This window comes from Sorex fumeus, unplaced genomic scaffold, assembly GCF_029834395.1.
Source record: "Sorex fumeus unplaced genomic scaffold, SorFum_2.1 ptg000098l, whole genome shotgun sequence".
Taxonomy (NCBI): Eukaryota; Metazoa; Chordata; class Mammalia; order Eulipotyphla; family Soricidae; genus Sorex; species Sorex fumeus.
Genome location: NW_026606155.1, coordinates 52,023,400 through 52,039,986, shown reverse-complemented (window position 1 = coordinate 52,039,986; position 16,587 = coordinate 52,023,400). Strand labels below are relative to the sequence as shown.

The window sequence follows — 16,587 nt, the reverse complement described above, 5'->3', positions numbered from 1 at the left end:
TACAGAAAGCAAAAATGCTGTTACAATCTCAGTGTAACTGGTAGCCGTGGATGGATGCCTCCCCAGCCACAACTTCCCAAGCTACAGCAAAAATCTTACACAAAATCTACCAGTGCTTATGACAATTTTCATTCATTCATTCATTCATTCATCATCCTGTTATTCGTCGATTGCCTCAAGCAGACCCCAGTAACATCTCTTTCATCCTAGCCCTGAGATTATATTCAAGGCTCTTTAGGAGAATGAGACCCATCATTGTTACTGGTATTTGGCATATTGAGTACGCCATGGGGAGTTTGCCAGACTCTGCCCTGTGGGCAGGCAACATTCGATAGCCTGCAAGTTTGTCCAAAGTAGGAATGATATAATAAGATGTCATAAAAAGACATCCTGATAAGATGTCCGGGAGCTGGATTTTATAGCCTCTGAGTCTTGGCCATTGATGGGATTACATGGCGCCAGGGGGCCAGGTGGTGGGTGTGACCCCCGCCTACTGGAATTTGGAGGATCTGGGTGGAGGATGCTCAACTCCAATCCGAGTAGGCTTGGAGATCTCGGCCCCAGAACCCGCGTGGATTTGTCCCTCTGCCAGTACCTTCATGTGTGCGGAGAGTGGTCTCAGCATGGTGGTGGCTGGTCCTGGAGGTCTTCGGCTGCCGGAGCCCTGGTCGGGGCGGGGAGGAAAGCTCAACCCGCTCCCCTCCGAGTGGCCCCAGCGAGGAACAGCCAGGAGCGGGGGCAGGAGACTGCCAAAATACAATTTTGTTGAGATGAAATCCCGAGCCTCGTTGTGAATTTCCAAGAGGGACTAAGTGAAGGAAGGCGGAATGTCACAGGAACTATTCTTTAGATCTTTGGGTGGGTGGATATCTGGTGGTTTGTGTTTTTACTTTTTTTTTTAAATCACAGCTACCTTTTTTTTTTAACAGCTACCAAATCCATGAGAGCAGTCCAACCAATACTGAACAGTTCTGTTTTTGCAGTTTATTTGAGGTCTTAATCATCTTCTTCTTCATCACCTGTTTCTCTCTTCCTCTTTTCACCTTTCCCACTTTCTTCCTCTTCTTTGTCTTCGTCTTCATCTTCCTCATCTTCTTCATCTACTTCTCCATCCTGGCCAAAATATTCTTCCTCTCCACTACTTGGTCTTCATCCTCTTCCCCTTCTACATCTTCATCTTTGCCTTCATCCTCTTCATCAAACTCTTCCTCTTCACCATCCTCATCCTCTTCATCCTCCTCATCCTCTCCATCCTCCTCCTCCTCCTCCTCTTTGTCTGTAACATCCACCTCAGTATCTGAATCAGGAGCTTCTCTATCCTCTTGTCATAACCATCCAGGTAAGTCAGCTGGGGCAGGAGCTTGAAGACACTCTCTCAGTAGTCATTCAGGTTAGTAATTTCACAGTTAAAAAGATCCAGACCTTTGAGACACCCCAACTTTTTCAATGACTCCAAGATGCTGTTATTTTTCAGTTTATTTCCACTTCAGTTTAGAAGTGTAAGATTTGTAAGATTTTCTGTAACATGTCCAGACCTCCAAAGACTCTATTTTCACTGAGCTCAAGCTTTTTCAATTTAGGTAGTTTGGGGAGATATGAAACTAAACTCAAGCATACATTAATTAAATTGAGTAACTCTAAATTCACAAACTCATCCATTAAGCCCTCAATTTTCCATCTTTTGATTTGCAATTGTCCAAGTTCTCAAACCTGCAGGCAGCCTCACGCCTCCTGAGGGGCGCCACGTGTTCTTATGCGACGTTCACACAAACAGCCAGTGGAGTGAGGAGTCCCACACCTCCCCCCACCGACCTCCCTCCAGGAGGCCAAACTTCTGAGTCCCCAGGTACCAAACACGTGGGCTGTCACCTCAGGCCACGGTTCGGTGCCGTCTGGGGGGCGCCCCCGCCCCCACTCAGCCAAGGTCGGGGTGCAAGCTCCCGGGGTGGGGGCGCTTTGTGCAAGGTCCTAGCACATGGCCAACACAGAATTATTGTTGAGACAGTTTACAATCCATGAAGTAGTAAGAGTGGTCATTTTAGTAAATGTTGCATGATAAATGGAGTTTTATATGGAAAAGCTGTGTCTATATTTCTACCTACCTTTCCATAAACTTGCCATTTCTTCTCCATCATATACAATGAATCCAATTTCTTTTAACATCAAATTATAAATTCATACTTTAAGAAAAATACATAGGCATTAAGAATTCAAGTTACATAAATATAATAGTTTTGGTGTGGACAAATATATTCCAAATGGATCACTTGATCACTCAACTTGCCGTTAACCGTTGATTTGCTTGAACGGGTACCAGTAATGTCTCCATTTGTCCCTGTCGCGTGTAGCCTAATGGTGTCTGTTCACTCTAGGAACACAAAGAGCCTCAAACCAATCGTTCATGATCTTGATAAAGAAGTCTGACCATCTAGTAGGTGGGCGGCAACACGGTCTTTTGACCTCCCGTGGAATCCAGTCAATAACGGCTCCAGTCCAGCGGTTGTCTCTAAATCTCATTACATTACCAGCCCATCTGATTTTTGACACCTTGGCAAATAAGACAGTGTCCCTGATTCTTGATCATCAACAAAGGTCGGAACTCCAGATTCTTTCTCTCATTTGAGTGAAATGTGATATTGCAAGCATAGCTCTTTCAATTCCTCTTTGGGAGACCCAAATAGCGTTCTCATCCTGTTTGCATAGGGCCCAGGTCTCTGAGGTGTATGTTAATGCAGGAAGAACAGTGGAATCAAAGAGATGTAAGCAGAGCCGGAGGTTCTTTGTCCTCTTAGCTATTTCACATTGGCGAATAAGCTCAAGAGTTTTTGAAGACATGCGTTTTATTGTGGCTATGTCTCTTGGCATTCCTCGCACAATCATGGAGGTGATGAAGCAGTAGATCGTATTCTTCATAAATGTTGTCAACGACGGCATCTTCTAATTTTGCAGCAATAGTGCCAAAGAGTTCCCAGTTGATGGTCCTTCTGGGAGTTCTCTTCTTATACTTTTCAGCCCTTTCTCCTGCTCTGTCAAGTAGAATTTTTCACAAAGGAAATGGTGGTCCGATTCCATTTGGAATTTTGGGAAAACAGAGATATCGGTCAGACAAAACTGTCAATTGAATATGATGTGGTCAATTTCATTGTAGAACCGTCCACCAGGAGACTCTCATGTCCAACGTTTAGATTATGCCTTCTGGAATTTTGATTTACTATGGATGGTCTTGGTCGACATGATGAGCTCAGACAGTCTCTCACCCTGTACTTTCCATGCTAGGCCGTGAATCCCGATGTGGAGTTCTTCGGCTGATCTTCTCGGTCCTATCTTGGCATTAAAATCACCGACAATGATCTTATAGAAGGTGTGGTCTTCTTTATAGAACTTCTCCAGCTCCATGTAGAACGTCTCAATTTCTCCTTCAGCATAATTGGATGTTGGTGCATAGACAACGAAGACAGAAACTGCCAGCAGTGAGCCATATATATATATAAGTTCATGTTGACAAGGACACCTACGCCTCTGATGCCTCTTTTCTTGCATGTTCCGAGGAACAATTCTTCTTCAGTGTAGAAAATGGTGTGATGTGATGGATGCCTTCTTGGTTTTTTTTTTAGATTTTTTTATATTAATTTTTATTAGTGAAACACCATGAGGTACAGTTGTAGACTTACAAAATTTTCTGCTTGGGTTTTGATTATACAATGATCAAATAATCCCTCCACCAGTGCCCATTTTCCACTACCATGGATTCCAATATCCCTCCCACCCCATCCCCCCAGCCCACCCTGCCTCTGTGGCAGGGCATTCCCTTTTGTTCTCTCTCTCCTTTTGGGTATTGTGGTCTGCAAAAGAGGTATTGAATGGCAATCATGTTCGGTCCATAGTCTAATTTCAACATGCATCTCCCATCCTGGGAGGATCCTCCCAACACCCTTTATTTGGTGCTCCCTTCTCTATCTTAGCTGCCCTTTCCTCTAGAATGCCCGGCTGGCCTCTAAGCCATGGAGTAATTCTCCTGGTACTAATCTCGGCTATTCTTGGGTATTAATCTCCTTATTTTATTACTTTATGCCACCCAGATGAAGGCAATCTTTCTATGTCTATCCCTCTCTTTCTGAGTATCATTTCGCTTAGCATGATACTTTCCATGTAGTGCCACTTGTATATAAATTTCATGCCTTCATCTCTTCTAACAGCTACATAGTACTCCATTGTATAGATATACCAGAGTTTCTTTAACCAGTCATTTGTTCTTGGGCACTCAGGTTTTTTCCAGATTCTAGCTATTGCAAAGAGTTCTGCAATGAACAAACAAGTGCAGATGTCACTTTGACTATACTTTTTTGCCGCTCTGGGATATATTCCCAGGAGTGGTATTGCTGGGTCAAATGGGAGCTCAATTTCTAATTTTTTGAGAATCGTCCATACTGTTTTCCAAAAGGGCTGAACCAGTCGACATTCCCACCATCAGTGAAGGAGTGTCCCTTTCTCACCACATCTGTGCCAGCATCGGTTGCTTTTGTTCTTTTGGATGTGGGCCAGTCTCTGAGGTGTGAGATGGTATCTCATTGTGGTTTTGATCTGCATCTCCCTGATGATTAATGATGTAGAGCATTTGCTCATGTGCTTTTTTGCCATTCGGATTTCTTCTTTGAGAAAGTTTCTGTTCATTTTATTGCCCCATTTTTTTGATGGGGTTGGATGTTTTCTTCTTGTGGAGTTCAACCAGTACTCTATATATCCTTGATATCAACCCCTTGTCAGGTGTGTATTCGGCAAATATCCTTTCCCATTTTGAAGACTGCCTTTGCATTTTGGTCACTGTTTTTTTTGAGGTGCAGAAACTTCTCAGTTTAAGGTAGTCCCATTTATCTATCTGTTTTCACTTGCTCGGCCAGTGGATGCCTTTTTGTTTTGGTCAGACCAACAGTGTCGTACTTCATCTTTCGCACTTGTACCATCAGGTCCTCGATGGATGCATCCGATGCCAATGTAAGTGCATTGAAAGTACAGACAACCGTTTTTGGCAGCCTAGTTCGGCCTTGAGATTTTATCAGCCTCTCCTTCCAACCTTCTCAATGCTGCCGTATTGGTGACTCCTTCAGTGTTCGGTCATTGAGACTCATTGTAATTACTGGTTTTAGCATAACGAATACACAACAAATAGCTTGCCAGGCTCTGCTGTGCAGGCGGAATACTCTCAGTAGCTTGCCAGGCTCTCCAAGAGGGATAGAGGCTTTTGGGGTGGCCTCTAATTGCCCTTGAAGGTGTTCCCATGGTTCAAACCATATTTGAACTCTATCATATATGGTGAGGCAATCCTGGAAGATTGGTATTAAGTGTCTTATGATGTGTCCAGAAAGCGTCCTAGAGCATGGTTGTGGCTGGGTAGTGGAGGTAGTGTAGGTCTGCTGGTGAGGTATTTATTTGGTACCTGCAAGTTTGGTATTCTGTGCATAATCCAATCCCTGGGTGGCCAGTGGTTGGTGGAAGCAGACAGGGCAGGGTAGGGTGGGGCTCCTGGCTTTAATCCTTTCATCACCTGTGGTTGGTGGGAATAAGCAGAGGATCTTTGTCCCCGTGTCCCTTAAGCCTGGAGTCCAAGGTCTCAGAGTTCCTCTTATCTTATTCTGTGGGGCTTCACTCATGTGTGAGTCTCGGCCGGAGTACCCGGAAAGTGTCCAACAAAAGTAAAGTAGTTGTATATGTTACTGTATTTCCATATTAAATAATAATAGAACCAATTTAAGAAGGCATAGCTATATCATGAAAAAATATTGATAAGCTTTGTTTAGAAAAAGAAAACTATTACAGCAAGAATAATGTATAATTCTTTCAGAGATAAAACAGTAAATAATTTATGATATGAGGATAGTATTCTATATGGATGTGGAAATTCTAGGTGTAAATCCTGGAAGTCTTCTTGGTTCTGGTAATATTAATTTTATTTATATAGAAGCCAAAGGACTTGGTCAGTGTTTAAGAATTCATTGTGATTTTTTATGCTATAATATCCCTATTTTTTGTGTAAATGTGCCTAAAATATTATAAATGTTTAGAAAATATATGTAATAATCAGTTCCAGTGAAGTAGTACAATAAGACAAGCTATTACAAATAATGTTACAAATATTAGTAGATCAAAACAACTGAAAATTTTGTTGGTCAGGAATTTAATCAAGATTTATTTGGGTGATTTTTCTTTACCATGTGCTCATGAAAAGAGGTAATTTAGTGTTGTAAGTTCCCAGAATAACCTTTGTTACCAGATATAGCACCTTGATGGAGTCCTATAACAATGAATTTAGCATGGGCTATTGACTGGTATGCCACTTGGTGGTATCAGAGTGGTTGGTTTTGTTAGGACCATTATTAGAATGTTTTTTTTTTAGTACAATTAAATACAGTGACCACAAGATTACCAATTATTGCACATGGTATGGCCCAGGCTCTCTCCTTAACTTCGTTTTCATGTTGTATTTTACTTTAGCATCATGATATGCACTCTTAAGTTCTTCATTGCCATTTAAAGCTCTGATCAACTGTGTTGTTACATAATACATGAATGTTTCAAGGACCCAATCTAATCACTTCATTATGTGATTAAAAGAAAAAGTTTTATACTTTCCATCAGTCTTGACATCTTGAAGAAATTATTGACAACACCATGTATAATAATGAAATAAAGTTTGTGTGTGCTTAAATGACTATCCCTTGAAAGGCATGCTAACTTGACAAAATTAAATTTTTGTCTCTGGTTTTTCATCCAAAAAGTCTGCATTTGTTAGTATCGTAATTTAGATTAAACTAGATAATTAAAAAAGCTTAGCATAGGTTTTTATTTCATATATATCAACATCCATTATTAAACATAAATGTTTTCTTTCCAGGATTATTAAAATATAGAGTATAATATATTTGATATAGAAATTATTTTAGATGTATGCATTCAATCTTCAAAATTTTTTAATTATATATTTTTGAATTTCTTATTTATGTTTAAATTTGTATCCATGATATAGTCATTTGCAGATACATCCAAATTACCGACTGAAGCCTAGCAAGAGAACCTTCTGCCCTCTTGTTTCAGATACTATTCTCCAGTTCATAATATATTTCAGGATGCATCTATGTCAAATTTTAATCTCTTTGTTAGCGATTTCTGTGTATTCTGATTCCCAAAATAGCGTTGAAATGCTATTTATTCCCAAACACAAATGGGCACTCTGAAGTATCTGTGTAAATATAACATTTTTCAGGCATAAGTTGTGTAAGTTCAATGCTAATGCTAATTATACATACATTCAAATATGTAAATTCACCAATCTGTACATAAGGACAGTCTATAAAATCCTAAGGTCATGCCCATTATAGAGCATGATGGAGTTATGAAAAATAGAACCGCTACATTTTTTAATTCAAATGGTAAACACTACCTTAAAACATTGTGGATAGCTTTTTTTGTAACTGAAAGATAAAAAATACACAGTCAGATAGGTCTTTTTTGAGAATGAAAAATAAATACACAGATATGTTTCCCTTAGTTGAGAAGTTACACAAAGCTAGTTCCCCTCGACACCTTTTTTTTTTTTTTTTTTTTTTTTTTTTGCTAATGCTGTCTGGCTTGCATGTTTCTGCAAATAATACAATAGCACTGTAGCACTGTCCTTCTGTTTTTCATGGATTTTCTCTAGTGGACACCAGTAATGTCTCCATTGTGAGACTTGTTGTTACTGTTTTCGGCATATCGAATATGCCACAGGCAGCTTGCCAGGTTCTGCCGTGTGGGCGGGATACTCTCGGTAGCTTACTGAGCTCTCCAAGAGGGACAGAGAAATTGAACCCTGGTTAGCAACCTGCAAGGCAGACGCCCTACCTGCTGTGCTATTGCTCCAGCCCTAGAGCATTTGACTGCAGATAATGCAGTGTCAACAATAAACTTGTATTCTGAACTGTTTCTCTAGATTGGGAGGTTAAAACATAATTGTTTAAATCTAGCTAAATGTTATATGGGTGAAGGGTTATGTAGAACAGATTGTCAAGGCTAATGAAACTAGCTTGTTCTATAAGGACCATGGCAAAAGGACCTGCATTATGAACATGGCATTTGGTTGAGGAAAATATTGTCACCAGAGAGGACTGCACGGAACTAACCCCATTCCTTTCATTAGAATTGGAGTAGCTTTTCATTATTTCGTAATTGGATGTGGTCAATAAAGAGAGGCAGTTGTATTTTAAGATGTTACAAGATCTATTCAAAAAATGAAGTAGTGATTTTTCTGTCACTGGGATACACTAAAAGATAGAAATATTTATTCTCAAAAACTGACAAAGTAAGAAGAATTTGTGTGTGCATATATGTGATTCACCCCAGGAACCTAACTTGCTCTACATTTAGGCTACGCTGCAAACCCAGGCATCAAGTACAGTAGTAAAGATGAATATGCATTTTAACAACAAATACTGTTATGCTCCTGTTTATAATTTTTCTGTAAATTGTCAATATTTAACTTCTGAAGAAAATTACTATTGAGCATCCAAAACTTTGCTATTTTCTGTAAAACCAAGTAAATATTACAGAGTCTTTATTTCATATCTTAAGATTTATTTTAATTGTTTTCTTAATTTCTATTTCCATCATATGTGAACTAAGCAAACTTTACTACATACTATTGATTCCATACTAGCAGAAGAGATTAATAGGATATTAAGCAAAAACAATTCTAAATTATAAATACACAATACTTTCTCCTTAGAGTGTGATCTTAAAATTTTCCTTTTACTTAAGAAGAAAATACCAGGAAACAGTTTTCAGGGAAAAATTGGTCAGAGCTTTAAGATTTTTTAAAATTAATAACTAAAAATAGGACAGTGTACTTTGAACTTGATAGTGGCTTGTAGATTTATTATTTTTTTTTCAATTTGCATTTCAATTGCCAGTCTTATTAGAGCAATAAAGCACAGAGATAACTACTCTAAACTTTGCTCAATTCTTTATAGGAATGTTTTACCACTATCTACATATTGGGAGAAGGAGCAACATGTTAAGATTTTAATTCTTGCACCACTCCCAAATATAGAATAATTCAAACTTTGACACACTGTAGAGAGTTACCTCAATAATAAATAAAAGAGAGAAACTGACTCCTTAATTTACCTCTTACAGTTTTCAAAGGGCAGTAAAATGTAACCTGGAAAGTAATAAAGAAACATCTCAAATCAAATTAAATATTTTCTGGAATTCTCTAACCCTCTGAAAGATTTTTATGGTTTTTAAATAAAAATTGACTTCTTTACCAGTTATTTTTATTATAGATTTTCTATACTGTATGGTTTCATAGAAGATATATGAAAGCTACTTTTATACTTGCTGCCGTAGCCTACCTTCTTTTTTTTCCCAAAGTCAAAAATATATTAGAGTGCATATTATTTTTTCCTATCATAAAATCTGAGCCAATATAAATCTAATAGAACTTGAAGTTTTAAAACAGGTAGAATTGTTGAACTGTTTTCTTCATTGTAGAACTCTGAGGTATCTAATATTATAACCCTATTAGTTTCCAAATCTTTGACTATATAAAACTATTGATATTAATGATAATATTCATGAATAATTATTTCAACTCGAATAGTGAATGGCATAACTATGACGTACTTTGCAATGACAAAATAATTTTCTTTTATATTTTAACTACCACAAGTATTGTTTTGTCAGTAATTAATTATTCAAAATATATAATTAAAAATATTACAAACAATACAGCATTCATGTAGACATCTAATTATTTGATATTAATAAGTGAAATTTACTATTAATTCAAATATTGACATATCTTATATGTAAGCATTTTATGTATGCTAACATTCTTGTGAAATTCTGTGTGGTGATCTTCAAGGGTAAAGTTTGGGGGATACTCTCAGCAGCATATGTTTCCTACTAAAATTAGTAGGAATTGGTTATTAATTATTTTATTAAAATGTACATAAAATAATCTGTTTCTTGTTCATTTGGGTTTATAATTTGAGAAATATTCAGTTTATCTCTGATCATCTTTTACTATTTAAACAAAAATAATTGTATTAGTGTTCTTTTATTGTAAGCCTATTCTCTTTAACATAAAAATAATCAATAAAAATTTCTGCCTGAGGATTTGGGTCAGTGGTGTAGCAGTTTCTTGCATGGAAGGCATAGGTTAAATTTCAGGCACCACATAATCACCTGAGTACTACTAGGTATGCCCCAAAATGCAAACAAAAAATCAAGCAATTTTCAGAGTGTCTGAGAGAAAGTACAGCTAGTAGAGCACATGCTTTTTATTTGGCTGACCTAGATTCAATCCTTGGCATCCCATATGGTCTCCCAAACCCTTCTAAAAATGATCCCTGAGGACAGAGCCAAGAGTAAGCACTGAGAACCTTTGGGTGTTAAACCAAAACAAAGACAAACACATTTAAAAGAAGTCTCAGAATTTTTACACACTGAAAGAAGATGAGAAGGCAAAATGAATATTTCCTAAACTGCTTCCGTTCTGCTTACTAATTTTGTTTGCAAGGACTTGAACAATAGTACAGTTGGTAGGTTGTTTACATTGCATGTGGCAGTCCCAGATGCAATCCCTGGCATCCTATCCTGAGCCTCAGGAAAGATTTCTAAGTTTAGAGTCAGCAGGAAGCCCTGAATACTGCTGGGTGGGGCCCCAACATTAAATTATTTAATTAATTAATTAAAAGTTTGATCACCTCTCAGGGAATAAATAGGTACATAGAGAGCCGATAGGCAGATACTATATTTATATGAAAGATTTATTTTTAATTATTACTGGCTGGAAACAAACTAATGAATGGTTAAAACTTTTCATGAATAGTGAGTGATCATTTTCCTCTCAGTAATAATAATAATAATAATAAAAAGTTTAGTAATAATAAGTAACTACTGTTAAAACACAGCTATATTACATAATACATTTTTTTAATTTATATGTTCCTGACGAAGATAAAATTATAGTAAAGTAATCCAGAATTATTTTTATTATACATAGTCGGGGACAGAGAGCTAGCTTTAGATTAGCTAAAACTATTTTTTGCATGCAGGAGTCCTAGATTTGGTCCTGGTACATCATGATTCCCCAATCACTATCAGGGGTGTCCCCTGAGCACAGAACTGAGAATAATTCTGTGCACTGCTCGTATGGTCTTCAAACCTAACCCAACTCAACCAAAGTAAAAAGACAAAGGGAACTGAGGGAAGGATTCAGTAGTGCAACTTTAACATGTGGTGATAGTGCATGATGTGTAAACTTGTCAAATCACAGACGTATATACTAAAACATGTAGTTGGAGGTACATAAATTACAATAAAAATAATAATTGATTATTAATAAACTTACTTGTACTGTAACCTACTGTAGCTGTTCACTCTGAAATAGACAAATAAACATATAGAGAGCAAGAGATTTTAAAGTAGCATTATAAAAACTATCAAAGACTGATAATGTATAGTAAAAATAATTGTAAAACAGATTTCTCAGTGCGTTAAATTATTTAAACTAATACTTCAAGCCATTTTCCAGATAAGAAATGACTTGGTTTTTCTTTTATCCTTTGCGTATTAAGTGGGCTACAGTTTATAATGCCTGGGGGTTAATTCTGCACGTAGGGATCACTCCTGGTGGGGCCATATGTGGAACCAGGGATCAAACCAGGTCAGTCATGCCATGACATGCACTCTACTGGCTGTACTATGGCGCAGGCACCATGACCTCTTAGGATATGTCAAAATAGGGACACATTTCAGCATTTCTTCCAGTTTTCTTTTTATATTTTACTTAGTGAATTCCAGAAAACATTTTACACTGAAGTGACGAGTAAATAGAAAATAAAGTGATCTTTCCATCCATGAATATTCTACTGGAGTTATGGCAATAATGAAACTGTTAGAATAAGTTATTAAATATATTTGATAAGGTCTTAATTATATGAAAATTATAAAAGGAAATTGGACTATGGACTAATGATGGATTTAGAATTTAAACTGTATAATGAGATCTTCCTTTATTTTTTTGATTTAACTATCTTAGTATTTCTAAATTTTTATTCAATGCAGAGTATTTTGAAATAATTTTTAACTGAGCAGTTAGATTAGTGTCAAGTTTATAAGCTTATGAGTAATAAGTTTGAAGAGGTAAAAGATCAAATGGTAATGCAAAAATAACAGAATCACATATATTCAAATCTAAACTCAAGCAGGGACTTATAACTGTTACAAAGATTTAAAATTTCTGCTTTCATTTTTAAACATATCCCACACTTGCTTTGTGGATGAAAGATAATATATATGCACAAATAAATAGTAATTAAACACATGAAAATTAGTGATTAAAAATCAAAATTATCAATAAAGTTCATTAGTAGTAAATACACAGTTACTGTCACTGTCCTCCCGTTGTTCATCAATTTGCTCGAGCAGGGCCCAGTCACGTCTCTATTGTGACAATTGTTACTGTGTTTGGCATATCGAATACGTCACGGGGAGCTTACCAGGCTTTGCCGTGTGGGCAAGATACTCTTGATAGCTTGCCAGGCTCTCCAAGAGAGGTGGAGGATTTGAACTCGGGTCGGCCATGTTGGTTGTTTGCAAGGCAAATGCCCTACCCACTGTGTTATCTCTTCAGTCCGGTAGTAAATATAAACTTGATAATTTTAAGTGATGATTTTATGCACAGGTACAACAAAATTATACATTTTCATATTTTCTTGAAAGTAAATGGAATACAGATACTTTTATGATTGGCTTGATATAGTTTATCTAATAAATCTTAATAATGTTTATTCAACTTTTATTCAACCTATAATATATATTCTAAATGAGTAAACATTTGTGATAAAAATGTTGGTACTTAACCTATCTTATATATGCAGAAGGCTTTAAATTAGCTATTTCCTTAAAAATACTTCTTATAGTGAATTTTTTAGACTATTTTTGTCAATAGTAAATTTGATAAGACTGCAGAAATAGAACAGCAGGTAGCTTACTAGTTTTTCATCTGAATGACCTGAATTTGATCTGTGGCATCCTATATGATCCCCAAACACTGCTAGGAGTGATCCCTAAGTGCAGAGCCAGAAGTAACTCCTGAGCATTATCTGAATATTTTCTAGCAGAAAATAAATTAAATATTTCTTGTAGTTCTTCACTAAATTCAAGCAAGTCCCAGCTCTCTGTTTACATAGATTTTAAAAATTGCCTATATAAATATCTACTCAAAGCAGGCACATCAAAATTCAAAAATCAGAGTTCTATTACTCTTGTAACAATAAGAGAACATGTAAAATTCTTAAGTTAAGGTCTTGGGTGATTGTATTGAAGGTACAGTAAGTGTATGCCAAAAGCATTAATGCTTTTGTAACCATGTTACTGCAATAACAAAACATTTTAACAAACTTTTAAAACACTGAAAATAAGTTATTAAGAAGTTTTGCTTTGGAAAAATTTACAAGCATAATAGTTATAGGTTTTGCAAGTGATATCTACTCATATGAGGGTGAGCCTTCATAATAACACCAATAAGCATTTTTTGTACTGACTCTATCAATGAGAAATCATCTCTTAATATAGTAAAGTAAGTAAAGTAAAGGCCCTCCCCTTGATCATCGATTTGCTCGAGCGGGCCCAGTAACATCTCCATTGGAGACTTTGATGTTACTGCTTCTGGCATATCGAATACTCTCTGTAGCTTGCCGGGCTCTCCGAGAGGGGTGGAGGAATCGAACTCGGGTCGGCCATGTTGGCTGCGTGCAAGGCAGACGCCCTACCCTCTGTGCTAATTGATGGGAAACAATTTATATCAATGAAGCCCAATTCTTTATTAAGGGCTTACTCCTGTCCCTGTGAGCAGGACCCAGGTACACATAACTGTTGCATTCAGAGATGCTCGTTCCATTGAGAGCAAATGGAATGTCAGGAATGAGACTGTTTCTCATAAACATTATCTTTGTGAGATTCAGCTGTAGTCCGACCTTTCCACGACCTTCTCACGGTAGAAATTGGCTAGCATTTGTGCCGCTTGGCTAATGTTTGGTGTTATTAGAACGATGTCATCAGCCAAGTGGAGGTGGTGGAGTTGCCAACTGTCTATCTTCACTCCCATTCCTTCCCATTTTAGTTGCCGCATGATGTTCTTGAGGGTGGCACTGATGAGTTTTGGTGCAATGTTATTGCCCTGCCGAACCCCTCTCTTGACATGGATGATCTCTTCTTTGTAGAATGGTGAGATCCTGGTAGTGAATTTGTAGTACAGCTCACGGAGGATCCTGATCCTGCAAAATATGAACAATCTATTTTTAAGTGCATTGTGGGGGTGGGGTGGTGGGAGCTATCTGGAAGTGTTTAGAGTCTAGTCCTAATTCTGTGCTCTAGAGTGACCCCAGGTAATGCCTTAGAGAATATTGGTGGTATCAGATTATTACCAAAAATAAAATTAAAATGGAGACGCCAGATGTGTATTCACTAAGGGGCATTGGCACTCTATCTTTCCTGCTGCTTAAATTCCATAGTCTCAACTGCTTAAGTTCCTACCCCGGGCGAGATTGATGGCAATGGGCAGGCAAAGGAAGGAATGAGGGCCAGGCTGGTTGGTGTCCCTTGCAATTTTTTCCAATCTCCTCTCCATTCTCTTCTGATTCTCCTCCTGCTTCTTCCTCTCCCATGCTACTTCATTCTACTTCTGGATCCTACTTCATTCTCCTGCCTCCAACTTCGTTCTCCATCTCACTCCCCCAACCCACTCTTATAGCCTAGTTAAATCCTAAAGTATAAGAGGTTGGGGTAAGAATTACACGTAGGTTTAGTCACAGTCAATAGGGGTAAAATCCTTCCCTCAGGGAAAGCTGCTTCTATGACAGATTCTCATCCAGCAGGACGACCCACCCAAGAGCAGAATCCCATGGGTGTGTTTCTCCTCTATTTGTCCAACAAACATATAAACATTCATAACATTAATCATTTTGGATGGACAGAGTAAGAGATACATTAAGCTTATAGAATTGCTCTCCTGTGGTCATCTAGATCTCTGACTACAGTGCTCAGGCCAGATTAGTCTTTCCTATCTCTAGTAGGATCCTAATCTTGTCGTTATTTTTGGATCATGATAGCATTTGACCATGACCATTCTCCCAACTTATAGTTGAGTATAGGGTGCTTTGCTCTGGCCCATTTTGATGCCAGGGTAGCTCACGGCTTGACCTGGGTCCATTCAGTCCCTCGTTGGGACTCTGCTTTTGGGGTGCTAGGAACTAGGGCAACTGAGGCTTAAGTCAAGAAGCAGATGTTCCGGAGTGGTATTGTTTGGACACAATTTACTCCCCAGTTGCAAAAGCATAATATTCACTGTCTTCCTTTGTACATACAAAAAGGATATTGCTTTAAACTATTCAAATGATATAAGGAGAGGAGAAAGGCAATAGGAGAGGAGAAAGGCAATATTTCACTAATACATATAAAAACATAGATTTCTGAGAAATCTGACTTTACAAGTTAACAGAATCTGACTAGGGAATAAGCTGTTTAACTTGTTAGGGAGGAGAGCATAAAGAAGAGGTTACAGGTAAACAAAGGAATGGGAGTGACTCGAGAGCACTGTAATGGGTATAACTTGACAAACCTAAGCTCTTTGTGGCAAGGGAGAAAGGACAAACCAATGTTATCCTACACCAGAGTTTCAAACCAGGATTGGCAGGAAGCAAGGCAAGCATGTTAGAACCCAAAAGGTATTATTTAGGATTTTGATTGTGGATGGTTTTAGCTTAAATTGATTACTAAAAAAAATGGTCTCATTCACCTGACCCTGAAGGCTTCACCGACATGGCAGCACTGAGAAGGATGAGAAAGGAGAGGCCGACAAAATCTCAAGGCCGACCTAGGCTGCCACAACGAAGGAAGACAAAAATGATCGTCTGTACTTTCAATGCACGTACGCTAGCATCAGATGCATCCATCGAGGACCTGATGGTACAAGCGCGAATGATCAAGTACGACATCATTGGTCTGACCGAGACAAGAAGAAACGAATCTCACCATGCCGTTTTCGACACTGGAGAAGAATTGTTCCTCGGAACATGTGATAAAAGAGGTGTTGGAGGCGTCGGTGTCCTTGTCAACACAAACTTGGCCAAGAGCATTGATTCATTTGAATGCCTAACAACCCGAATCGGACGTTTACATTTGAATAGATGTGGCTCACTGCCTGCAGTTTCTATCTTCGTTGTCTACGCACCAACATCTCATTATGATGAAAGAGAAATCGAGAAGTTCTACATGGAGCTAGAGAAGTTCTATAAAGAAGACCACACCTTCTACAAGATCATTGTGGGTGATTTTAATGCCAAGATAGGACCGAGAAGATCAGCTGAAGAACTTCACATCGGAACCCATGGCCTAGAATGGAATGAACAGGGTGAGAGACTGTCTGAGTTCATCATGTCGACCAAGACCATTCATGGTAACTCACAGTTCCAGAAGTCAGAATCTAAACGATGGACATGGGAGTCTCCCGGTGGACGATTCCACAACGAAATAGACCACATCATATTC

The 16,587-nt window shown here is 38.0% G+C and overlaps 1 pseudogene; it reads right to left on the bottom strand.

The window, feature by feature from the left end:
- Positions 1 to 891: 891 nt before the first annotated feature.
- Positions 892 to 1,693, bottom strand: LOC130041862 (acidic leucine-rich nuclear phosphoprotein 32 family member B-like; annotated as a pseudogene).
- Positions 1,694 to 16,587: the final 14,894 nt, after the last annotated feature.